This window comes from Mustela lutreola, chromosome 7, assembly GCF_030435805.1.
Source record: "Mustela lutreola isolate mMusLut2 chromosome 7, mMusLut2.pri, whole genome shotgun sequence".
Lineage (NCBI taxonomy): Eukaryota > Metazoa > Chordata > Mammalia > Carnivora > Mustelidae > Mustela > Mustela lutreola.
In genome coordinates this window covers 27,279,794-27,304,608 of record NC_081296.1, presented here as the reverse complement: position 1 = coordinate 27,304,608, position 24,815 = coordinate 27,279,794, and the positions used below count along the sequence as shown (strand labels likewise).

The following is a 24,815-nucleotide window of genomic DNA, read 5'->3' as shown; positions in this document are numbered from 1 at the left end:
TTCTAAATGGTCAACAGGGACATATCAAATGAATGCCCCCTCCTATCTAGGGCTTTACGTTTCTTTCTTTTTTTCTTTTTCTTTCTTTTTTGAGAAAAGAACCTATATTCATCCTGAAGGCTGCATGGTTATGGGCCATCTGAAGGATGCTTATCTGGTCTCAGATAAGCTTCTTAGAAGAATGTGTTTCTCCTGGAGCTCCTGCTGCAGATGGGAACTCCCATGATGTGTTCTGTAGGAGGTATTCTGATCATGGCCAGTTGCACAAGAGCCTGGGGGTCCTGCCAGTGTCACCTCTCATACAAGGATGTCAATAAATATTATGTGAAGTCTATAATATATTCAGAAATAGAGTTTTAAAACGATTAGTTAGAAGGCTGGGAATAGCCACGAGGAGAATTAGAATTGGTAACGATGAAAAAGGTTGGCAATGGTGTGGGCAAGTCTGGATCAGGGAATGTGGCTTTTCATTAAAAGCCCTTTCCTCGTTTGATTATTTTTAGTCTGAATGAAGGAATCGTGTCCTTTTTTTTAGAGCCTCGCAGCAGCCAATGACTGGACCCATCTGTCTGCTTACCTGGTAAGGCTGAGACAGAGATGTCTGTCCTCGGATAGGTAGGGAGGGGAGAGCAGGCACAGCATAAAGCATCCGTCAGCATGAGGCAAAAAAATGAGAAGTGCTCAGTGATTGGTGGGGTCATAGTACCTGGCACAGTCATTCCTGATGAAACCTTAATAATGAACAATAAATTAGAGTGCTGCCCTAGCCAGATGTTCCATGCATTTTGACAGCAGCCTTGTCTTGTGTCAAAGGCATATGAGAATTGGGGCATTTTGAGTCCATGGAAGGGGTTGGTGAAGGAGTTTTCAATTTGGGGCACCTGGACTTTGCTTCAAGCCTCCACATCACACCATTGGGGTTGGTTGGGAAAGGCAGTGACTACTATCTTCTTTGTTTTAATAGACTATCTGGGGAGCAGTTGCAAGTTCACAGCAAAATCAAGGGGAAGGTGCAGAGATTTCCCATATACCTTCTGTTCCCCACAAGCACAGCCTCAGCCGTTCTCAACACCACCCTCCACCCCCACGATGTGATGCACCAGTCACAATTGGTGAACCTACATTGTCACATCATTATCACCCACAGTCCAGAGTTTACATTGGAGGTCACTTGGTGTTGGACATTCTGTGGCTTTGGATAAATCTAAAATGGTGATACTCCATTAGAGTATCATACAGCCCAACAGAATTTGTTTCACCACCCCAAAAATCTGTGTTCCTATTCATTCATCCCCATACCCCTGTAACTTGTGAAACCCCTGGTCTTTTTGCTATCTCTAGTTTTTGCCTTTTATACAACATCATGCAAGTGGAATCCTATGGTATATTAGCCCTTTCTGCTTGGCTTCTTTCAGTTGGTAGTATGCACTTAAAGTTCCTCCATGTCTTTGCATGGCTTGATGGCTCATTTCTTTTTAGTGCTTAATAATACTCCATCGCCTGTGTGTACCAGAGTGTATCCCTTCACCCACTGAAGGACATCTTGGTTGCTTCCAAGTTTGGCAGTTATGAAGAGCATGGCTCTGCACATGCGTGTGCAGGTCTTTGGGTGGTCGGAAGTCTTCTCAACTCCTTTGGGTGAAATACCAAAGAATGCCATCACTAGCCCATATGGTAAGAATAGTATGTTCATTTTTCTCAAGAAACTGTCAAAAAAAACAAAAAGAAAAAAGAAACTGTCAAACTGTCTTCCAAAGTAGCTGTCCCATTTTTCAACCCCAACAGCAATGAATGAGAGTGACTTTTCTCCACATTCTTGTCCACCGTTGGCAGTGTTCCAGATTGTGGCCATTCAGATAGGTATGTAGTGGTAGCTCGCTGTGGTTTTAATTTGCATTTCTCTGGTGACATGATGTGGAGGCTCTTTTCATATGCTTATTGACCATCTGTATATTGCCTTTGCTGAGGTGTCTGTTCACATGTTTGGCCCGTTTTATAATTGGATTGTTTGTTTTCTTATTGTTGAATTTCAAGAGTTCTTTTACATTTTGGATAACAGGCTTTTCATCAGATATGTCTTTTGTAAATATTTTCTCTCAGTCTATGGCTTGTCTTTTCGTTCTTCTGACAGTGTCTTTCACAGAGCAGAAACTTTCAATTTTAATGAAGTTCAGCTGATTTATTCTTCCTTGTGTGGGTTTCCCCTTTGGTGTTGTGTATAAAACGCATCACTACCAAACACAAGGTCATCTAGATCGAGATTTTTTTCCTATGTTATCTTCTAACAGTCTTAAAGTAATGTGTTCTTCAATTAGGTCCATGATTCATTTTGAATTCACTTTCATGAAGGAGATGAAGTCTGTGTTTGGCCTCCCGTTTTCACAGGCATATGTCCAGTTTTAGTGCTATTTGTTGAAAAGACTCCATTGTCATTTGCCTTTGCTTTTTTTTTTTTTTTTTGTCAAAAATCAATGGATGATTATTATGTGGGCTGATTTCTGGTCTCTGTAGTCTGTTCCATTGATCTATTTGTCTATTCTTTTCACCGCTCCTGTATTGTCTGGATACTATAGCCTTATAGGAAGTGAGGAAGTCCAGTAGTATCAGTCCTCCAACTCTGTTCTTTAATTTTATGTGCACCCATCATTTTCTCTTGTAACTCTTTACCATTGAACTGCGGTGATTTGCTTTCAAAGATGTCAGAACCGTGGTTGGTCTCAAGAACACCATCTTTAGGAATCCTATATCACAATAAAGCAATTTTTCTCTTTTCGTTTTTGTTATGGAGCTGCTTCTGTTTGAAACTTTAGTTTTATATCAGCTCTGTATCTGTGGGACATCTGGATGGCTCAGTCGGTTAAGCATCTGCCTTTGGTTCAGGTCATGATTCCCAGGTCCCGGGATCAAGTCCCACATCAGGCTTCTTGGTCAGCAGGGAGCCTGCTTCTCCCTCTGCCTTCTGCTCCCTCTGCTTGTGCTTTCTCTCTCTCTCTCACACATACTCTCTCTCTGGCAAATGAATAAATTAAATCTTAAAAAAAACAACAAAACTCTGCTTCAGAGATCATTTGCTTTCTATTAACTGGGATTGGCATGAAATTATTTAAAAGTTAGAACATTTTGAGTTTTAAGGATCATAAGTCTTGATTTGGGGAAATATCCCAACTTCATAAATGTGATTCTTTTTGCAAAAAGAGGATCACTATATGAATAACTTACCTTTTCTGCTTTTCCTATAAGAAACAGTGTTTCTGGTTTATAAATGTTAAAACATGAAATGTTAAACATCTTCTAGGTTTTGCAATAAGAAACACTGATTAAGTGTGTTAAAAAAAAACAACCACCATAAGATGTGATTTTGATTTTGACTTCATATAAATACCTTCTGGAACAGAAGGTTCTCTGTTCATGGCTCTGCATTGTTGATTCAGAAACTATGCTGCACTGAGGTCTGATCTACGAGGGAAGAGCCTGTGAGTGAATGGTTTGAGTTCTGCTGGCTGCCTTCCCACTCTTTATCTAGGGAGACTGGATCCCAGAGAAGGACAATAGCAATTAGGTCTTGTTGGGAAGAAAGAACACAGCCACCAGCCCTGCACCATTTTGCTTCCCCTGTACAAATAAGATAGTGTGATGCTGGTGCTTGGGGTTTGTGTAGGGCTCTGTGGCCACGGCTTGCCTGTTGGGCTGCTTGGTGGAGATAAGATGCCCAGACATATGCTGGGGTCAGGGAGGGGGTTTAATTTGTTGTACTTTCTTGCATGTCTTTTTTTTTTTTTTTTTGAAGATTTTATTTATTTATTTGACAGAGATCACAGGTAGGCAGAGAGAGGGGTGGGGAAGGAGGCTTCCCCTTGAGTAGAGAGCCCGATGCACAGCTCGATCCCAGGACCCTGAGACCATGATCTAAGCTGAAGGCAGAGGCTTAACCCGCTGAGCCACCGAGGTGCCCCACTTCCCTGCATTTCATTTACTTTTGGGGGGCTAATAACATTCCCTTGTTCTATAAGGAGCCATTTGTGGCTTCTTTCTCTTTCTTCAATTTAATGGAGCCTTGAAATCAAAATACATCTTGCTTAAGCCATCCAGAAATGTTTCAGGTTAAAAAACAAGAAAACCAAGCAGACAGTTGCGTGATGCTCCCCTCCCCCATCCCCCTCCCCAACTCCCACACCATGGCCTGGTGGACAGTCCCCTACACTGTCCCAAACCCGCTGAAAACGGCTTCTGATTCTCTTCAGAAAGGGAGCTGTAACAGTGCAGATGATAGATTCCCGTTAGCTTTCATGATGGAAGGGTGGAAAGAGATGCTTCCTTGTTATTGCCATTCCAAGTACAATAATGAGGCTGCATATTTGCAGCTAGCTGCTGAAGCCAGACGTCACCAGAGTCATTTGGATTCGTAGGAAGTTGGAACATATTGTTTTAAGAGAGATTTCAAGAGCATCATCTTTGGAAATCCCATATAGCAGTGAAGTAGGGTTGCTTTTTTTTCTTTTTTCAATCTTACTTATATAGCCGTATCTGTTTGAATTTTTCATTCCCTATCCATTCTCTCTGGTGGTGTATTTGCCTGAGCTATTTTGACTTCTCTTAAATGGGCTTTATATTAAATTATTTTAAATACTTTTATTGCCACTCAGAAGACATGGAAGTATTTCTAGTGTTCGTATTTGGGTCATGGAGATGTCACTTTGCATCACTTCGTCACATGCTATTTCAAGGAAGGGCCAGAGGAGAGACTTTCTATTTCTGAGAATATACTATGGATTAGGAAGCATGGCTTATGCAAAGATTTGTCTTTTTATGCTTTGAAATCTGAAATGGAGAAACTGGGAGCTCAGTCACTTGGAGATTTAGGATCTATGATAGGTTGATTAGGCTTTTGCCTTCATTCAGGATTGGCTCCCCCCGCCCCAACAACCACATCCAGCCCTAGGAGCACTGTTAAGATGAAGATATCTCTCTCTCTCTCAAATAAATAAAACTGTGGAAATAAAAATAATAAAACAAAAGGGCCACCTGGGTGGCTCAGTCGGTTATCTGCCTTCATCTCAGGTCATGATCCCAGGGTCCTGGGATCAAGTCCTGCATTGGGCTCCCTGCTCAGTGGGGAGCCTGCTTCTCCTTCTCCCTCTGCTCCTCCCCCTGCTTGTGCTCTCTTTCTTTTTCTCTCTCTCAGATAAATAAATAAAATCAAAAGAAAAGATGAATACCTCATGTTAAAGCCCCGAATTCCAAGCTGCTAGTCACTTAGCTGGGCAGGAGCAGGATGAAGGGGCTGGAGGGCCATAGCTCGGCACCGTCCAGGGCTGCCCCTCTTTCCTCTTTGTATTCCATAGGGATGAGAGAAGAGCCGGCCTCATTTCTGCCAGACACCCTCATCTAGTTATTGGGAAACCCTCTCGAACTGCTGGGATGTCAGAAGACAGGCCCCTGGTCCTGATGTCCTCCTGACTTTTATCCTTTGTTCCTGGGCCTTTTACTGGAAGGTATCTTGAGTGTCTATTTACTTTAAAAATACACATTTAAAAACTCATAAAGAAACGATTTCAAGGGGGCGCCTGGGTGGCTCAGTGGGTTAAGCCGCTGCCTTCGGCTCAGGTCATGATCTCAGGGTCCTGGGATCAAGTCCCGCATCGGGCTCTCTGCTCAGCAGGGAGCCTGCTTCCTTCTCTCTCTCTCTCTCTGCCTGCCTCTCAGTGTACTAGTAATTTCTCTCTGTCAAATAAATGAATAAAATCTTTAAAAAAAAAAAAAAAAGACTCTGCCTTTGGCTTAGGTCATGATCCCAGGATCCTGGGATCGAGCCCCGCATCGGGCTCTCTGCTCAGCAGGAAGCCTGCTTTCCCCTCTCTCTCTGCCTGCCTTTCTGCCTACTTGTGATCTCTGTCTGTCAAATAAATAAAATCTTAAAAAAAAAAAAAAAGAAACGCTTTCAAGGACATGTCGCATTCGTCCATGTATCCACTCATTCATGATCTGGCAAATACTTACCGAGCACCTGCTGCTGAGCACAGGGACGAGCAAACCGGGGTCTTCTTTGCTCCATGGGGCCTGCGTGCTTGTAATTGATACAGCCGCACTGTCTGGGGAGGGACCCCCGAGTTTTGTCATGTATCAAGCGTCTGCACCACAGTGTGCTTGTGTAAGGTACACAGGCTGTAAGGTACACAGCCTGAATGCAAGAACTTCTGGACAGCCAGAGGCGGTCTTGGGAGGGTTGCTCAGTAACCGAATTGAAAGCCGGGGGGTACGTCCATCCCATATGTGTGGGATCCAGTGTCTGTCCACTGCTTTGTCTCCACAGTAGCCTGGGCAGGACCGACGGTGGAGGCTGGGAACTCAGCTGAGTCAGGTGATGGAAGCCAATAACCCCGGGCAGCCCCCACCAGGTGGGGGTCACCGTCTTTAGAACTTGAGCTGTTATGAAAATTTTAGAGAAAGTGCTACTAGTTGTGTCGTAAAATCACTTCACTTCTTTCAGGGTGTTTTGAGGCTTGGGAGCCGTTTCTGCAGATTCTAGTTTGGGGATGTGACATCTATGTAAATGAGTGGCTGTGCCCATTAGCTTTGGCCTCCTTTGTGGGGGAGCCCCCACTCCCGCTGGGCTTCCGTGACGGGCTGCAGGATGGTGGGGCTGCCCTCAGACCTTTCTAGAACACAGGGTCTTAAATGTCCATTTGCCCTGGTCCTGCATCATAATTCCAGCTACGTGGTATTCCTTCCTCTGTGTGGAGGTCCTTGAGGAGAGAAACTTGAGAAGTACCTTTTGGTGTTCAAAAAATAGTTTCCATCATGTTTTAGTCTGAGAATGACATATAGGCTTTTTAATAATGTGAGAGTGCCTCCTAACAGAGGGTGTAAAATAGTCTCCTTGCTACCCTTCTGGGTAGCAGTGTCTGGCGTGTTGCCCATGAGACGGGGATGGAGGCGGCCGTTGGCCCCACCGCATCTGAGGCCTCCATCCTGCCTTGTTGCTCCACACCCTGTGAAGGTGCCTCACTGCCAAGCATGGTTTGTGTGAGAATTGAATTGTTATTAGGAAGTTTTAAAAGGGAAGCAGACATTAGAAGATGGGAAGAGGTGTATGTTCGCTTTGTCTAGGCAGGATGTGACATTGCAGCGGGAGCTTTAAGCAGGTTGGGGTTTTGGGGCCACCTTGCTGCCGAGTGTCTCTTCGGAGCGAGTTTGTTCTTCTGTGGACTCCCACAAGGCCTGCAGCGCGCTGTGGGATTAGATACCCTGTGGGATTGTGGGATTAGAGATTCCACCCAGATTTCAGAAGGGCGGCTGTTTGGACAAGCTGCTTCCATTCCCCGGGGCACTTTCACTCAGGGACTCTGCGTGTCCACCCCCTGCTCCCCGTCACAGCTCAGTTCTAATGCAGGGCTCTTCCTCTGCGCTCTTGCCTGACCTCTCCCCACCCAGAGAGGGTTAGAGAAAAAAATCTCCAGAGCACTTGGGGTCCACCTTGACCCTTGTGAGCCCCTTCATGAATGCTGTTTGGGAGGGGGAGTGCTTCTCATTCTCTCTGCCTAGAGAGGTTGCCTGCCCCGAGGCCTGAGTGGGTTGGCTACGGTGTGGGGTAGGGGTGATGAGTGGCGGCACCCCCTTTTCCCAAGCCCTGTGAGGGCTGAGCTGGTCCCTGCTGCGTGTTCAAGCCTGACAGCCTGCCTATCTTTTCCTGTCCTACACACACACCACTCACGACCCACATATACACACATATCACAGGGACACTGTGTACATACATACACCCACACCACCTGTATACACCACAGACGCCACACACACACACACACACACACACACACACAGCAGCCACACCACCCACCACACACATCCACATACACCCCCCCCCACACACAAAATAACACATTCACACACACCCGACACATACACTAGCACGTGAACCATTCAGGGAATGGTGCTGATTCTCTGCTTCGTGCCCAGATTAGCACCCAGCATCTCCCACTGTCCTGCCCTAGAACACCCCCAGGTCTCCAAGCCCCTATCTTCTTTCTATTTTGGGTCACCGCTTCCCCTTCTGATTTTGTTATCTCTGGGCTTGCCCTGTGATGTGTGTGGTGTCCTCCGCACTGGGGAACTTTGCGACTCTGCCCCAGCGGCTGTCTTCCCGAAGAGACTCAGGCTCTCCGCTCTGCTCTTCCCTGATGTTCAGGAGCAGGCGCTCCTGTGAGAAGCCCTGCCCGAGAGCTTCCCACCCATCCATCCCCTCCCCCTCCTTCTCCCCCTTCTCCTCAGCCATTTCTCTTACTGCAGACAGCTCCCTAACTATAATGTGAACTCCTGGAAGGCACAGACTGTGGTTTTCATTATGGTGCTGGTGCATAATGAATGTATTTGGGTAAAAGACTCAACCAGTACACACGTATTTAGTAAGTTAAAAGTGAACACCCCCTCAGCCCTTCCTGTTTTCCCTCCCTCCCCCAGGGGAAACTGCTGACAAGCGCTGGTCCTTACCAGTCTGTTCCGTATGCCTTTGCCTCCATACTCGACTTGCAGCTATGCCCGTGTTTACTAGCTAGCTTGATGGATCTATATACATACTCCTACCCTAGCTGTTTTACCATTTTCACTGCGCAATAGGCCATAAGATTTCTCTCTGTCTGTACACATTGGTCTACCTCTTTTAGAAAAAAACGCTTTGAAGTTTTTCAGCGCGTGGACTGGGCCATAATTTATTTAACTGTTCTCCTCTTTATGGGCACTTAGGTTGCTTCCAGGTTTTAGAATGATGGCTGCAATGAAGAATGCTCATACAGGCATCATTTCAGATATATGTGAGTCCCTCTGGAAATAGCGTTGTTGGATAAAAGGATATGCAGATTTAAATTTTTGATAGGGAATGCTGAATTGCTTTTCGGAAAGGCTTCACTGGGACTCCTCCTAAAGAGATAAATTTTTTAAAAAAGAGAAAACCAGCCAAAAAAAGTAATTCACCACTAACAGCTGAGTAAAGGAGAGAACACTCTCTTAGGCCATGAGCTGGGAAATACAGCAGCCTGGAAGAGGCCGAGGACATGGGCTAAGGTTTATACCTTTTCTGAGGCTCCTTTGCTGCCCCCACGCCATCCATCCCCCACCCCCCAAAAAAAAGCAGTCTGGGGGGAAAAGAAGATGAACAACCAAAACCCTGAGAACTTACTGGTCTTCCTCAATTTGGAGAGCTGGAGGCTGTGATGGCAGGCTTCGGGGGTAGGGGATGCTACTGGAGCCAAACGGCCTCCTGCAGGGGGCTGCCCAGGTCTGTTTGCATTGCACCCTGGGAAAATCCCAAAGCTTCGTCTTCCAGTTGACCCAATGGTGGTCTCCACGCTTACGTGTAGCCCTCTCAATCTCAACTATTAGATTTGAAAGCCTTCATGTCTTCCAGCAGTTTTAGGCTTACAGAAAAATCGAACCGAACATTCCACGTTTCCATTTGCCCCCTCTCTCTGAAACCCCCGCTTTCCCTTATTATTCACATCGAGTGTTAATATGGCATATCGGTCAGCACGGATGAGCCAGCACTGATACATTATTGTTATTATTAACTAAATTCGGGTAAGGCTCACTCGTCGGGTTGTGTGTTCCATGGGTTTTGACAAATGTTTTGACTCCACTAGTTGTGTTCTTGTCTTGGTAGCTTCCTCTTATTTTACAGCTATCCATTTGTGATAGTCTTTTGAGTCTTTGCTTCCTGTGGCATGGGGGAGGGCCAGGCTGCTGAGGGGCTGGCTCGTCTCTGGGGACAGGTGTTCCCATGTCCTGGTCTCTCGGACTCCCCCATTCTGGCCCTGTCTGGTCTCAATCTCCCTGCTGCCACTTCCATCTGCCTGTCCTGGAGCAGCTGCCCACTGCTTCAGGGCCATCGTGAGGCAAGGAGGGGCTGGCTGACTTTGCTGCCCTAATCGGTCCCCGATTACTCAGCCCAATTAATAGTCATCATCTCTGGGAACCTCTGCGAAATTCCCAAACTGGCAGTGAGGTGAAGTGAGGTGGCCTCCCTGCCTGGAAGGAAGCCCCCATGCTCCTCTTCACCAGTTTCCTCTCCTTAGTCCCTCCTGGATTCCATGTTGATCGTTGTGTCATGTTCTGGAACGCCGTGGTCTTTCACAGGACTACCTGGGTGGGGTGGGGGTGCGGGGCCTGTGTGGGAGCCAGGCTTTGGAAACAGCAAGAAGGGTGGCTGCTGCCCGGCCCGGCCGTCCCCGTGGTCGTGGGGATGGGCGGCAGCATGGTGTTCCGTGAGGGCTAAGGCCACGGCACAGTGGGAGGACACACGGGCCACTGTTCTTCTGCTAGGGCCTCACACGTGCCCAGGGATGTCCGTGTTCCTGTCCCCTGCTGGCTCCTTGAGGAGGACATGAATAGAGAGGAAGGTGAGGAGGGATTTGGAGTCCCTCCCATGTGACATCCAGCACCGATTTCATCGTGTGGTTGCAACAGGATGCAGCCTAGACGTGGGAGTCATGGTTGGAACAGGCGGTTTTCCACAGTCCTACGGTGGGAGGCTTCCCTAATGGCATTCTTCCAACTGCGGCCATTTAGAAGGCAGAACATGTGTCCCCCCTCGGTGTGCCTGGTGGGGATGTGGCCCTCCTCCCCAGTGGCCAAGGCCCCATGGGCCTCAGAGGCCCTTGTAGCTGGAGGTCTGGGTGGGGAGGGCAGTTTCCTTTCGTGTCACACATGTGAGCTGCTTTCCTGGTCCCACCGAGGGGGCCTTTGCTCACCCCCAGCCCATGTGTGGTACATAGGAGGTACTGATGCCGCTCATGTCCTCAGACCCTGGCTGAGTGACTGCTCTGCCTTCCTGGCCATTGGTCTCTCTGAGTGGGCATCCATCTCTGTGTGTGTCCTGGGGACGGTCCTGTCACTGAATCAACACTCAGAGGGTTGCCACGGAGCACTGTCATAGGCCTTGTAGGTTAGGGGAGTATTTCCTGGACCACAGCAGGTGGGAATTGCAGGGATTTCCACCCTGGCAGGCAAGGGACAGCATGAGGGGCACAGGGCAGGACGAGGGATGTGGCCTCGTGGTGAGTGGGACTCCATGCAGGTCGGCCTGGCATATCTGGAGAACAGCAAAGAGCCCATGAAGTAGGGGCAAAGTACGTGGCCAGGAGCAAAGCCAGGAGGCCTGGAGGTTGTGAGTGGAGGCCTTTCCTGCCACCCTGAGGACCTTTACTCTGAATGGCAGTGGGCTGCTGGAGGAGGAGGTTGAAGAGACGAGGACGTGATCTGACTTATAAAGTGCGTAACAGCTTTATTGAGATGTTCCCGTACCATAAAATCCGCCCCTTTCAAGTATACGGTACAAAAGTTTTTAAAGTGCTCACCATGTTATGCAGCTATCACCCCCACGTAATCCCAGAACACTTCCATCCCCAATGTCCTTTCGCGGGGATCTCCCATTTCCCCCTCCCTAACCCAAACCACTTTGATTTCTTGAAGCGAACATTTTGTTGAAGTATAACCGTCATCCAGGCATGTGTGTGCATCCCGGACTGAATGTTTGTGTCCCCACCAAATTCGTGGTCGAACTCCATGTCCGATCCCAGTTTTAGGAGTGGGGCCTTTGGGGGTAATTAGGTCATGAGGGTGGGGTCCTCACGATGGGATTAGTGTCTGTATAAGAAGAGGCCAGACAGCTCTGTGAGGAGGTCCACCACGTGAGGTCATAGCAAAAAGTGGGCAGTCTGTAACCCAGAAGGGCGTTCTCACTAGAACCCAATAGCACTGGTGCCATGATCTCAGATTTCTAGCCTCCAAATGGTGAGAAATAAGTTTCTGTGGATGCCCCTTCCCCCCACCAAGTCCATGGTGCTCTGTTTTCATAGCCTAGGCTCACGGAGACCGTGAGTGCAAAGCTCTTCCCGCGCTGGGTTGAAGGACCACACTCGCCACTAGGCTGCTGTGTAGGGTCTAGGCTGAAGCAGGAAGCCCTGTGAGGAGCCACGAGAGCATGCAGGCCGTGGCTGGCTGGGTTGCTGGGGAGGACCAGAGGAGCTGGAGTTCTGGAAGCATGTGAAGCTCGAGCCTGGTACTGTGTTCTCTGGTGGCTCAGAGGTGGGGTGGGAGAGCGGGGAGGCAAGGGTGAACCCAGCTGGGCAGTGCGTTGTGATCAGCTGGTAGTGTGAGAGGCTCTGCGTGGTGCTGGGTCTTTTGCAGGGAAACCTTGGCCCCGCTTGGACACACTGAGCTCAAGGAGCCTGTTAGACACACGCTGGGTGTGCCAAGAGGGGTGCTGTGAGTGCGGACTTCAGGAGAGCTTAGGCGGAGGTAACACACTAGGGAGCGTTCAGCATAGATGGGCCCAGTCCATGCTCCTGTGTCTGGGTGTGTGGTACAACAAAGGACACCCCACCCAGCCACAGCTGCGAGCTACTGAAATCATGACAAGCCTCGAGGGCAGTCCAGGGACTTCAGCTTCCTGTGCGGGTGTGGTGACCCAGCCAGAAGGCCAGGGAGCCGTTTGGAGGCTCAGTACCTTTCTCTAGGATTCACTTGTCCTGGGATCCAGTCAGGGGCCACATTCCCCATACATTTCTCCCCACGTTCGTATCCAGCAAATTAAGAATACTTCACAGAGTATGCAAAAATATTAGTCCCTCTGGAGCATTTATATACAGTGAATAGGATTTCCATCATCTTACCCCATTTGATCACACCAAGGAAATTTTTGTGGTAGCCGAAGAGAAGGGTCCTTTTGGCGTGAAACAAAATGATAGCACTCTCAGAAGTTGGCAAAGTACATAAATATACCTAAAAGTGTTTACACACGACACCATCATCACATCCCGCATCGATGCTCCACACGTCCGGTGCCCAGACGGAAGGCAGGCCGGGGGCACGAGGACAGAGAGGGCTTCAGAATGTGGTCACCCCAGGGTCAGGGCCCTGGCTTCTCTGGGGAGTTAGCTCTGCCCCCTCGAGCAAGTCGCTCGCCCTTCCATAGTCTCTCTGCTGGTCCATTATGGCAGGAGAAGAATAGAATCCCCTCAGGGCTGTGGTGCTAATTCCCCAGGGTGAGGCTGGTCCTCACTGGCTTCCCTCCTACTGGGCAGATGAGCCTGGTGTCTGAGGGAGGGCCTTCCCGGCTGTGGTTTGCAAGACAAGGGGCTCCCGTCCGAGGATGGGGACCCTCCACCCTCCGCTGGATGGGGGCCAGCGGTTTGGATTTGTCCCAGTCCCTCTGCCCTAAACCGTTGTGTACCCCTCTGCTCTCTCTGCAGGGGCCCCGGGCTTGCTATCCCTTTGCCTGCCCCCTCTAGCGCCCCTCTCCGAGGCACACGGAGCCTTGTGGTCCTTGCTTTCCAAAGTGGTGCCTTTCACAGTGGATCCTGATATTTTTTACTCCAGACACTTGTTTGAGTGGGCCCTCCTGCCTTCGGAGCCTGCAGAAGCCCCTAATATGGCTTCTGTCACATGCACCAGAGCAGAGCACCTTCCCAGGGACAGATGTTCTTGGAACACACCTCGGTTCCCAGGACCATGTGACAGGGGTGAGGCCGTCGAGGTGGGGTGTGCCAGTGGGTCTGAGTTTTTGTGAGGAAGAGTGGGTCCCCTTCTGCCATTTGTCCTGGTCCTGGGCTCCCCCTAAGAGCACAGCCCTACGCCACGTCCCCATGTCTGGTCTTGCAGAAGTGGTCAGCCTAGACTTTCCCTCAAGATGGTGCCCAGTGTGGTCCCCCAAAGCTGGGGAGTACCCCCTCTGCCTGGCAGTTTGCAGCTGTGGTGAGCTCCTTCCCTTAGGACCTGTTTCCTCATCTGTGTCTGGGAGGCCCGGCCCCGCAGAGGATCAGAGCATGGGGGCGTGGGCTGGTACGCATTTCTCAAGGCACCTTGCCCCTCCCAGGAAAGGCAGGAGAAGTGGGTGCCTGCCTTTGACTGGGTTTGTCTCTCGTGGGTTCCATCCGGGAGCCTGGCTGACAGGAGTGGCCTCTCGTCGTCCAGTCATGGGCTCGAGGCAGGAAGACTGCTCCACACCCACCGTTCCACACTATGACGTGTTTAGTTCCTTCCATCCTAGGAGGAGCTATTTTCTTTCTTTCTTTTTTCTTCTCCAGGAAAGTTATGGTGAACCTTCGTGTTTCCTGTCTGCAAAGTGTTCTTCAGAAGACCTCGTAGGGCTCACATTAGATCAGTAAGGAGAGTTCTCAGAAAGTACTGAGGACAGAGCCATTAGATATGTGGGCTTCTGAATTCTTATTTCCTTTCATTATCTTGATTAAAACTCTAGTTGTTCTCCATCTTTCCAGGGCTGCTCTTCTTGTTTCTCATTGCCCTGTGTCCTGGGCAGCCTCGACTTGTCAGTGTGGCTTTGGAGGGGTCCCGGTGCTTGCTCATCCCCAGCTGGCCCTGCTCTAGGTGGTTTGGTGCAGATGTTCCTCCTCCTCCTAGAAGCCTGTGGAGATTTCTGTTCTACAATCAGGACAAGAGAAGCCAGGGGAGTTACATGATTTGCTGGGGTTTTCAGAAAGTGAGCTCGGGCAGCCTGGCTCCAGATGGGCTTTTAACCACTCCACAGTGGCCTCTGGGTGTGCTTGTGGCCAGCCTGGGGTCCAGGGCCTGTGCCCACTGCTACTGGGGTGTGGTCAGGGATGCAGACCACAGCAAGGCCTGGGGTGTATGTTGTGGGGGGGGGGGTCTGTGTCACCCTCTGAGCCTCGGCTCCTCATCTGTAAAAGGAAAGGCTGGACCTGGTGCTTCTAGCTCTGGGCTCTCTGTAGCACTCTCTGGGGGCTTATTTGGAGGGGACATTTGGATCCAAGAAGGACTTCTTCTTTCTCCTGGGCAGCTTCAAATGCTGGAGTCTCGTCATTACCTGTGAGGTGGAGAGCAGCGCTGTGTCCCTGTCAGCTTCCTGGGCTGCTCGGTGTTGGCCATGGCATCCTCCCAGGGGGAGGATGGAGTCACTCATTCATTCCGCACGTTTTTATTGAATGTTGATTGAAAGTCCCTCCTTTTATATGGAGCTTGTTTCCAGTGAGGGAAAGCAGGCTATAACCAAGGTAAATGAAAGAAATATATCACATATTACATGGTGGTAATTGCTGTGGGGAAGCATAAAGCAGAGAAGGAGGCCAGGAAAGGCTAGGTGGGTGGCATTATGGTTTTGAGTAAGGTGGTCAAGGGAGGGTGATGTATGAGCAGCAGCATGGAGGAGGGGAAGGAGGGAACCATGTAGAAAGCTAAGAGAATGGCCCATGTAAAGCGCCTGGAGTGAGATCTGTCCAGTGTGTTCAAGGAAGAGCAAGGAGGCCAAGTGGCTGGTGCTGAGGGAGCGAGGGTGGAGGTCATGAGGGGCAGTGGGAGAGAAGGATGTCAGATTGTGTAGGGCCTCAGAGACTGGTGAGGACTTACCCTTGGGCTGGTGCTCCAGGACTAGGTTGGAAAAGGCCAGCACAGAGATAATGAGCTGTCAGGAGGCACTTCAGTCATACAGGGACGGGAGGCTCAGCCCAGGCACTAGTGGTTTCCTGATGGGTGTGAGGACAAGGGAAGGAGGGGGGCCCAGGATGGCTCTGGGGCTTCAGCCTAAGCAACCGGAAGGAAGTAGCCATCAATTGAGATGGGAAGGCTTGGGGGCGGGGACAATGAGAGCAAGTTCTCCATGTTTCATGTATCGGGGACCCATGCTTGGCTTCCCAGGCAGACCCTTAGAGCAGCCCCTGATTCTCTGGTCCTTGGAGGTAGAGGAAACGCGAAGGGCTTTTTGGACACTGACTTGGCTGTGCCAGGATACCTGTCAGGGCCATGTGCCATTTGCCTGAGGGCTGCGAGGAGGGTATGTCTGTCCCAGCTGCAGTTTGCCGCCCAGAGGCTGGGCTGCATGTGGGCTGGGCAGAGCCTCAGCACAGGACCTTCTGGCCTGCACATCTGGTGCTCAGCCCCTGGTCTGTACATTCTCATCTCTGTCCTCTCAGACCTAGGTTTTACCTTTTTGCCTTCTCAGGTTCTTTTTCTTTTTTGTAAGTTGAGGTGTAATCCGCATATAACATTATATTCGTTTCAGGCGTACAGAGCAGTGATTTGATGTTTATGTATATTGTGAAAGGAACACCACGTTCACAGCCTTCACCACGTGTAATTACAAAATAACTTTTCTTGTGAGGAGAGCTTTTAAGATCTTTCTTAGCTACTTCCAAATATGCAATACAGTGTTATTAACGATTGTCACCAAGCTCTTTCTTTAATCCCCAGCACTGACCTTATAGATGGGGGTTTGTACCCCCACTTCATGCATTTCCCCCTCCCCCCACTACCCCCTAGCTCGGGCATTCTGTTCTCTGCCGGTCTGTTCTCTGTATCTGTGAACTCGGGGTTTTTGTTTGTTTCTTTGTTGTTTTAGATTCCATGTATATGTGAGATCGTATGGTGTTGGTCTTTCTCTGTCTGACTTATTTCATGTAGCACAAGACCAGTAAGGTCCATCCATGTTGTTGCAAATGGCAGTCTGTCTGTCTGTCTATCTTTTTCTTTCTTTCTTCCTTTAATGGCTGAATAATTCTACTGTGTATATATACAGTTTTTTTTTTCAACCACATTTTCTTTATCCATTCATCTGTCAGTGGGCACTTAGGTTGTGTCCTTGTCTTAGCTTTTGTAAATAATGCTGCAGTGAACATGGGAGCGGGCAGGTGTGTTTTGGAGTTAGTGTTTCCATTTGTTCAGATCAATACCCAGAGGTGGAACGGCTTGAATGGTACTTCTGTTTTTACTTTTTAAAAGAACCTCCCCACTGTTTTCCACAGTGGCTGCATACCTTTCTTCCCACCAACCGCACACAAGGGTTCTCTTTCCTCCATGTCCTTGCCAATACTTGTTACTTCTCGTGTTTTTGAGACTGGTTCTTTGGACAGGTGTGGGGCGGTATCTCACTTAGGTTTTGAGTTACATTTCCCTGATGATGAGTGATGTGGAGTATTTTCACCTGTTTGTCATTTGTAAGTTTTCTTTTTAAAATGTATATTTGTAAAGATTTTATTTATGTGTGTGAGAGAGAGAAAGCATGAGAGTGGTGAGGGTCGAAGGGAGAAGCAGACTCCCCGCTGAACTGGGAGCCCAATGTGGGACTCGATCCTGGGACTCCAGGATCATGATCTGAGCTGAAGGCAGGCACTTAACCCATCGAGCCACCCAGGTGCCTGCCATCTCTGTGTTTTCTGTCTCAGATTCTTTAGGGACCAGGTAGAGAAACGCCTTGCCGAGCTCATCTGGGTGGTTGAGACTGGGAAGCCGACGCAGTGGGACTTTCCTCTGACTGAGAGGACAGCAGCTTCTGTGCGTCGTGCGCTGTGGAGGTGTGAGCAAGGGGCAGGACAGGGACGGACAGCTCAGCTGCAGCACCCAGAGGGCCTCAGACAAGAAGTGACTGTAGCAGGTTACAAAGGTTGGAGCATCCCCTGACCTTGGGGGCAGGCCTGACCCTGTGAGCTCTGCCTTCCAGAGCTTGGCCATTCTTCTGCTGTCCAGTGTCAGTGTGGACGTGGTGGAAATGGGTGTGACATTGCCATCACCATGTCCCTCTCAATAGACCAGGCTGTCCTCTGGCAGTGTCCTTATGCCAGTGCAGCCCTGACTGGGCTGTTCACCGCTGGGTCACTTCTTCCCAGTGCCCACCCATGTGCCTCCTTGTATTCTTTCTGGGGTTGGGAAGGAGCAGTGGAGGGCAGCAGCTGGGGGCTGCGCATTACTCCCTGTCCATTCACGACTAGGATTTATGAGTTGCTGATGTGTTTGCCATTTCCTTGTGAGCCTTTTCTGGGTGAGCCCTGTGTGTGGTTGAGTACAGGGCGGTGGGAGTGGGGTAGGGAGGGACACAGTGTCAGCTGGTCCTGCCGGGGAGGCTCGTGGGAGCAGACAGAGAGCTGAGGTCCTCAGCCTGGCACAGAGTTGGTTGGCCCCACAGATGGCTTTTGAATGGAGGATGGATGCTCAGCCAAGGAAGACTCCCTGGTCCCCGGCCAGCTGCCCTCTGCCCCTGTGGAAGGCCCCTGGAGGACTAGTGTTGCTGGGAAGCTGGCTGTATTTTTAGCCTCGGGGACATGCTGTATGTGACAGCCTGTGGCTCATGGCAGTTACCAAGCAGGTTGGTTAAAGGCAGTTTTGCAGAGTAATTATGCAGCTTTGGGGACTGGCAGGAGGCTTCCCATACCTAATGCAGGGCCGGGGGTCATGGGGAGCAGGGAGAAGCCAGGGAGGAGCTTTTCTGTGTTGTGAATCCCTTTGAATAGCGCCATCCACATAGCCTTTGGAGGGGCTCAGTGTAGTGTCGAGCCTCTTTCTTCTCCCCAATGACTCCGCATTCCTTCTGGGGGCTCCTGAATGAGCCCCACACCTCCCAGGTTGTCTTGCCCCTAACCAATCTGGTAACCTCCTTCTATAGTCAGAAGCTTTTGGTGGCCCCATTTGCCTGTGACTTATCATGGGCCTCTGATCTTGGTGGTGGGTAGGTGCTCCGTATGGTCTTCAGTCACCGGTTTTCTTACTTCCCTTCTGCTGCAGCTGGTGTCTGTGACCCCAGCTCAGCACTCCTGTTCAGAGTCCTTTCCCCATCTATGCAGTGTCTTGCGCTAACCCTCCCCTTTCTTTAAGGTTATGTTTGAGGCCCGGGTCCTTTGTTTGCAGTCTCTGGAATGCTGCCTTCAGGACGCCAGGTGGGCTCCTGGAGGGATCAGGGGATAGGATTGGCAGGCGAGAATTCTACCACTGAACCACCAATGCTAGGGGATAGGATTGGGAATGAAAGCTACAGCAACAGGCCAAGCTGAGAAGAGTGTTCTTACTGCTGAAGCTCAGGGATGCCTTTCCCCATTGGGTTTTGAAGAATGAATAGGAGTTTGTCAGTACGATTCTGGAGGAACCAAAAATGGAATGACTCGAACACTGGCGTGAAAGGGGTGAAGTACCAGTGGCAGGAGGGCTTGGGGCATGATGAGGGCTCAGGCCTGGAAGCTTGGCTGCCTTGCATGCCGCAGTCCAGAATCAGTGCCGTGTCCTGGAGTACCATACCTTCATGCACCCCCTTGGTGTCCCTGGCTGTAGCTGGGTGCTGGTGCAGGAGTGGTTGGGCCAGCGTGTTATCTGCACAGACAGTGGTGCTTTTGCCCACTGGTATTGGAGTGGGCCCATGGTCGGGGGTGCAGGATCCATGTTAAGACTTAGGAGACCTTCAGTTGGGTGGCCTGTTTCATGGGCAGGGAACACGGCAGGTGCCATCAACATTAAAGCTTAAGGCATGGGGGTCAGTGCCTTCGATCACCATGGTAGGGAGACCAAGGTGCTGGTGCTGGAGGTGGGGCCTGAAGCCCAATATCTCAGTGCTCCCCTCCTCCTCTGAAGTAGGGAAACTGAGGCATGGGTGGGTTTCCTTTGTCTTTCCGTGCTGTATGGGACAGAGTTAGGATGTGAGTCAGGCTGTCTCTCAGTACTTGGGCTCCATGCAGAGATCAGGCAACGGCCCACGCCATGGTGGCCCTGGTGTGCAGGCCGCCGGCTGAGCACCAGCATCCCCAGGGCGTCAGGGCGGAAATGACGCCACTTGCACAGGGAATGGCTTGCACTGTGCACCCACGCGTCCAAACGGTCGCCTTTCTTTGAAAAGGCTTGGGTTATCATTGTAAGATGATAATGCAAATGACACTGAGCTCTGTATCTTGTATCACATTTTGCGTCTTGGGAAAACAAACTGGGAACAGGACCTTGAAGAATGGACTTCATTACCTGTTGGAGCAAGTGAAACCTGCAATATTAATGCCACAGGGTTTCCCATACCTTCCTCCAAAAGGATTAGAGAAATACATTCCCTGCTCTCTCCGGTGGAGGCCTGGCTGCTGGTGGCCTCAAGTCGTTAGCTCTCTGTGCTTGCTGACCTTGGGGAATGAACAGGAGGCATCACTTGGAAACATGGAGAGGCTCACGATCTACTCGCAACTCTGATTTTCAGTCTTTGGCTGTTCTGCAGAACCCCAGAGTTCTGACCCTGCAGTTCTGAGCCGCTTTTAAAAAATTCTTTTATTTTTTCTTTTTTTCATTCTTTATTTTTTCAGTGTTCCAAGATTCACTGTTCATGCATCACACCCAGTGCTCCATGCAATCCGTGCCCTCCTTAATACCCATCACCAGGCTCACCCAACCCTCCACCCACCTTCTCTCTAAAACCTGTTTGTTGCTCAGAGTCCACAATCTCTCATAGTTCGTCTCTCCTTTCAATTTCCCCTAATTCACTTTTCCTTTCCTTCTCCCCATGTCCTCCGTGTTATTCCTTATGCTCCACAAGTAAGTGAAACCATATGATAATTGACTCTCTCTGCTTGACTTATTTCACTCAGCCTAATCTCTTCCAGTTCCGTCCATGTTGCTCCAAAGTTGGGTATTCATCCTTTCTGATGGAGGCATAATACTCCATAGTGTATATGGACCACATCTTCCTTATCCATTCGTCTGTTGAAGAGCATCTTGGTTCTTTCCACAGTTTGGTGACCGTGGCTATTGCTGCTATAAACATCGGGGTACAGATGGCCTTTCTTTTCACGACATCTGTATCTTTGGGGTAAATACCCAGGAGTGCAATTTCAGGGTCATAGGGAAGTTCTATTTTTAATTTCTTGAGGAATCTCCACACTGGTCTCCAAAGTGGCTGCACCAACTTGCATTCCCACCAACAGTGGAAGAGGGTTCCCCTTTCTCCACATCCTCTCCATCTGAGCCGCTTTTAGCACTTCGATGCAGGGTGCGGTTAGCCTCTCTTTTTAACGTGTGGCCCGTCGCTCAGCTAGAACGCCCGTGTGTGCATCGATGAGCAGCCTGCCCGCAGCCCACTGATGTCCTGTTTGTGTTCTCTTTCGTTCCAGTCTCCGGAAGCTTGAAGCTTTGCTGAATCCCGGGTGGGCACGCCAGCCTCTGAGGCCAGGACCGTCCTGCGGATGGCTGAGAGTCCTCTGGGGCCTGGTGACTCTGAGTGAGTAGGACCTGTGGTTGTCACTGCTGGGCTGCCCCCCCCCCCCACCACCCGCCCCGCCGAGCTGTTGGCATCGACACCTCAGCTCATGTGCTGAATGGAAGCTGGGAAAACAGCGATGTGTCTTGTTGCCCCCACCTCTGCCTAATGAAACCTTAAGTGTGGTGACACAAAATATTTTCATTGTTTTCCTTTTTTTTTTTTTCAAGTTTACCTTCATTTAAAAAAAAAATTTTTTTAAAGGTTTTGTTTGTTTATTTGAGAGAGAGCGCATGCAAGAGAGAGCACAAGCAGGGGGGGCGGCAGGCAGAGGCAGAGGAGAAGCAAGCTCCCCGCTGAACAGGGAGCCCAACACGGGGCTGGATCCCAGGATTCCGGGACCATGACCTGAGCTGAAGGCAGATGCTTAACCAACAGAGCCATTCAGGCACCCCATAAGTTTACCTTCATTTTGTAGAGAAAGATGGGAAGGAGTGCAGGACATGCCTAGAAATACAGTAGACTGTATTTCCTATGACCCTGTCTGACTCCCCTGTCAGACCTGCCAGGTCCCTTTCTGCTGCCCTGGTGTTCTGGGGGGTACTGTGTTGCCTCTGAGGCAGCCCCCATTCCTGTCAGGGGAGTGGCTCTCCCTGCAAGTGCAGCCATCAGGGTCCCAGGATGTTTGAATATGTGTTTCCAGTTCTTTTGTGTATAAACCTAGGACTGGAATTGCTAGATCATGTTATAATTTTGAAAACCAAACTGTTTTCCACAACTACTGTCTTATTTTACATTCTCACCAGCAGTATTTGAGGGTTCCGGTTTTCCTCATCCTTACCAACATTTCTGTCTTTCTTTCTTTCTTTTTTTTTTTTTTTTAAGTTATGGCCAACCATATGGGTGTGAAGTGGTACTTACTGTGGTTTTGACTTTATTTCCCTTTGTCAAGCTAAGGATAGTCTCTATCACTAATGTGGTGCATGTTTCTTTTTAAATTGAGAATTGGTGTTGGATTTTTGTCAGATACTTTTTTTGCATCAATTAATACAATCGTGTTTTTTTTTTTCTTCTTTAGTCTGTGTTACATTAATTGCTTTTCTCATGTTGAACCAACATTGCATTCCGGGAAGACATGTCACTTGGTTGTGGTGTATAATTCTTTGCATACATTGTTGGATCCTATTTGCTAATATTTTGGTGAGGATTTTTAAGGGTGTCCATGAGAGATACTGGTCCGTAGTTTTCTTGTAATTATCTGGTTTTGATGTTAGGGTCTTACTGGCTTCATAATTCAGGAAGTATTCCTTTATTTTCTTTTGTTTTTTTTTGTTTTTTTTTTAGAGAGAGAGAGCCAGTGAGTTCATGTGTGCATGCAAGGTGGAGAGCGGGGCACAGGTAGAGAATCTTAGGCAGAGTCCCCACAGAATAAAGAGCCTGACATGGGGCTTGATCTTACAACCCTGAGATCATGACCTGAGCCAACACAAAGAGTTGGACACTTAACCGGTTGACCTACCCAGATGCCCCATCCCTTCCTTTTCTAATTTCTGAAGTAGATTATAGAAAATTGATATCCTACCTTCCTTAAATATTTGATAGACTTCATGACAGAAGTCATCTGGGCCCAGTGATTTTTTTTTTTTAAAGATTTTATTTATTTATTTGACAGACAGAGATCACAAGTAGGCAGAGAGGCAGGCAGAGAGAGAGAGGGGGAAGCAGGGTCCCTGCCGAGCAGATTCCAATGTGGGGCTTGACCCAGGCCCCTGGGATCATGACCTGAGCCAAAGGCAGAGGCTTTAACCACTGAACCACCCAGGCGCCCCTAGAGAAAGTTCTTAATTATTGATTTAATTTCTTTAATAAAAATAATTGTTCACTTTGTCTTTCTCCTTGTTTGAATTTGGTAGTTTATATCTTTTAAGAAATTGGCACATTTTATCTAAATCATCAAATGTGGAGGCATAGAGTTCTTTGGTGTATTCTTTCATTACCCCTTTAATGTCCATGGGATCAGTATTTCTTTCATTTCCCGTATTAGTAATTTGTGTCTTCTCTCCTTTTTCTTGTGCAGCTTGGTCAGAACCCCCCAGAATTTTGGTGTGTTGATTTTTTATTTTCCTATCATCCTCCTATTTTCAATTTCATTGATTTACGCTCTTTTGTTATATTTCTTGTGCTTAATTTAGGCTTACACTTGTTCTTCATCTTGCTGCCTAAGGTAGAAGCTTAGGTTACTGAATTTAGATCTTCTTTTCTAACAGATACATTTAATGTGATACATTTTTTTTTCCTCTAAACACCACTTTTGCTACATTCTACAAATTTTGACCAATCCTATTTTCATTTAGTACAAAAAAAATTCTAAAAATTTACTGATACTTCCTCATTGACCCATGTGTTATTTAGAATTGTGTTGCTAGATTTTTGGGTTATTTGGGGATTTCGTCTATCCTCCTGTTGATTTTTAATTCCATTCTAGTCTATGGAAATTGTTTGTGATTTCTATTTATTTTTTTAAAAAGATTTTATTTATTTGACAGACAGAGATCACAAGTAGGCAGAGAGGCAGGCAGAGAGAGAGGGAGTGGGATGCAGGCTCCTGTTGAGCAGAGAGCCTGATGCGGGGCTCGATCCCAGGACCTGGGATCATGACCTGATCCGAAGGCAGAGGCTTTAACCCACTGAGACACCCAGGTCCCCCTATGATTTCTATTTAAATATATATATATTAAAGTGTGTTTTATGGCCCCAAGTGTGGTCTGTTTCAGTGCTCTGATCATAATGTTTGTATCTGCCCTTCCCTCCCCCCACCCCCATCAAGCCCCTTGCAAAGTCCTTTGTTGAAGTCCTACCCCGCAAGGTGATGGTACTGGGGCTGGGGGTTGGGACCTTTGGGAAGTGATTAGGCAGAGCCTTCATGGTGGTGTAAGTAGTACCCTTATAGAAGAGGCCTCACAGAGCTCTGCCGTATGAGGATACACTGAGAAATCTGAGCCCCAGAGGGGAACCCGCCTCTGACCATGCTGGCTCCCTGGTCTAGGACTTTCAGCTCCTAGAACTGGGAGAAATAAAAGATTGTTGTTTGTAAGCCTCCTAGTCTGTGGTATTTTGTTATAGCAGCCCAGTGGATTAAGACACTTGGGTAAATGTTCCATGCAAGCTTGAGAAGAATGTGTATTTGGCTGTCGTTAGAATATTCTATAAATGTCAATTAGATGCGGTTGATTGATGGTGCTGTGCAAGTGAACTATCCTTGTTGGTTTTCTGCCTGCTTGTTATATCAGTTACTGACAGAGGATGGTGAAGTCTCCAATTATAATAGTGGATTTGTCTCTCTTTTCAGTTCTGTCAGTTTTTGCCTCATATATTTTAATACTCTGTTGTTAGGTGCATAGCAGTTTACGATGGTAACATCTCCTGTTTAAAATTTAAATTCAAGTTAGTTAACATATAGTGCAGTATTGGTTTTAGGAGTAGAATTTAGCGATTCGTCACTTACATAGAACACCGAGTGCTCATCACAACAAGGGCTCTCCTTCATGCCCATCCCCCGACCCACGTTCCCTCCTCCAACCCTCAGTTTGTTCTCTGTACTTAGAGGAGTCTCTTATGGTTTGCCTCCTTCTCCGTTTTTATATTATTTTATTTTAGGATTAGAATATATCCCTGAAAAATTGAATAGAATTATATATCATTATGTAATTGCTCCCTGTCTCTATCCATGATGATTTTCCTTGTTCTAAAGTCTGCTGTGTCTGAAATTAATATTGGCACTCCCAATTTTCTTTTAATTGGCATTAGCATGGTGTATCTTTCTCCATTTCTTGACTTTTAACCTAGCAGAATCTTTATATTTAAA

General features: G+C 48.5%; 1 protein-coding gene across 6 annotated transcripts in view; it reads left to right on the top strand.

Annotated features, from left to right (window-relative positions):
* Positions 1-24,815, top strand: part of APBA2 (amyloid beta precursor protein binding family A member 2) — a 243,046-nt gene that overhangs the window by 25,051 nt on the left and 193,180 nt on the right. For 5 of the 6 annotated variants that reach the window (XM_059180195.1, XM_059180197.1, XM_059180200.1 and 2 more), the window contains one exon: positions 20,865-20,971. The exons of the other annotated variant lie outside the window; for it this stretch is intronic. The gene's annotated coding sequence lies outside the window, so the exon portion shown is untranslated. The remainder of the gene's footprint in view (positions 1-20,864; positions 20,972-24,815) is intronic. 6 annotated transcript variants of the gene reach the window in all.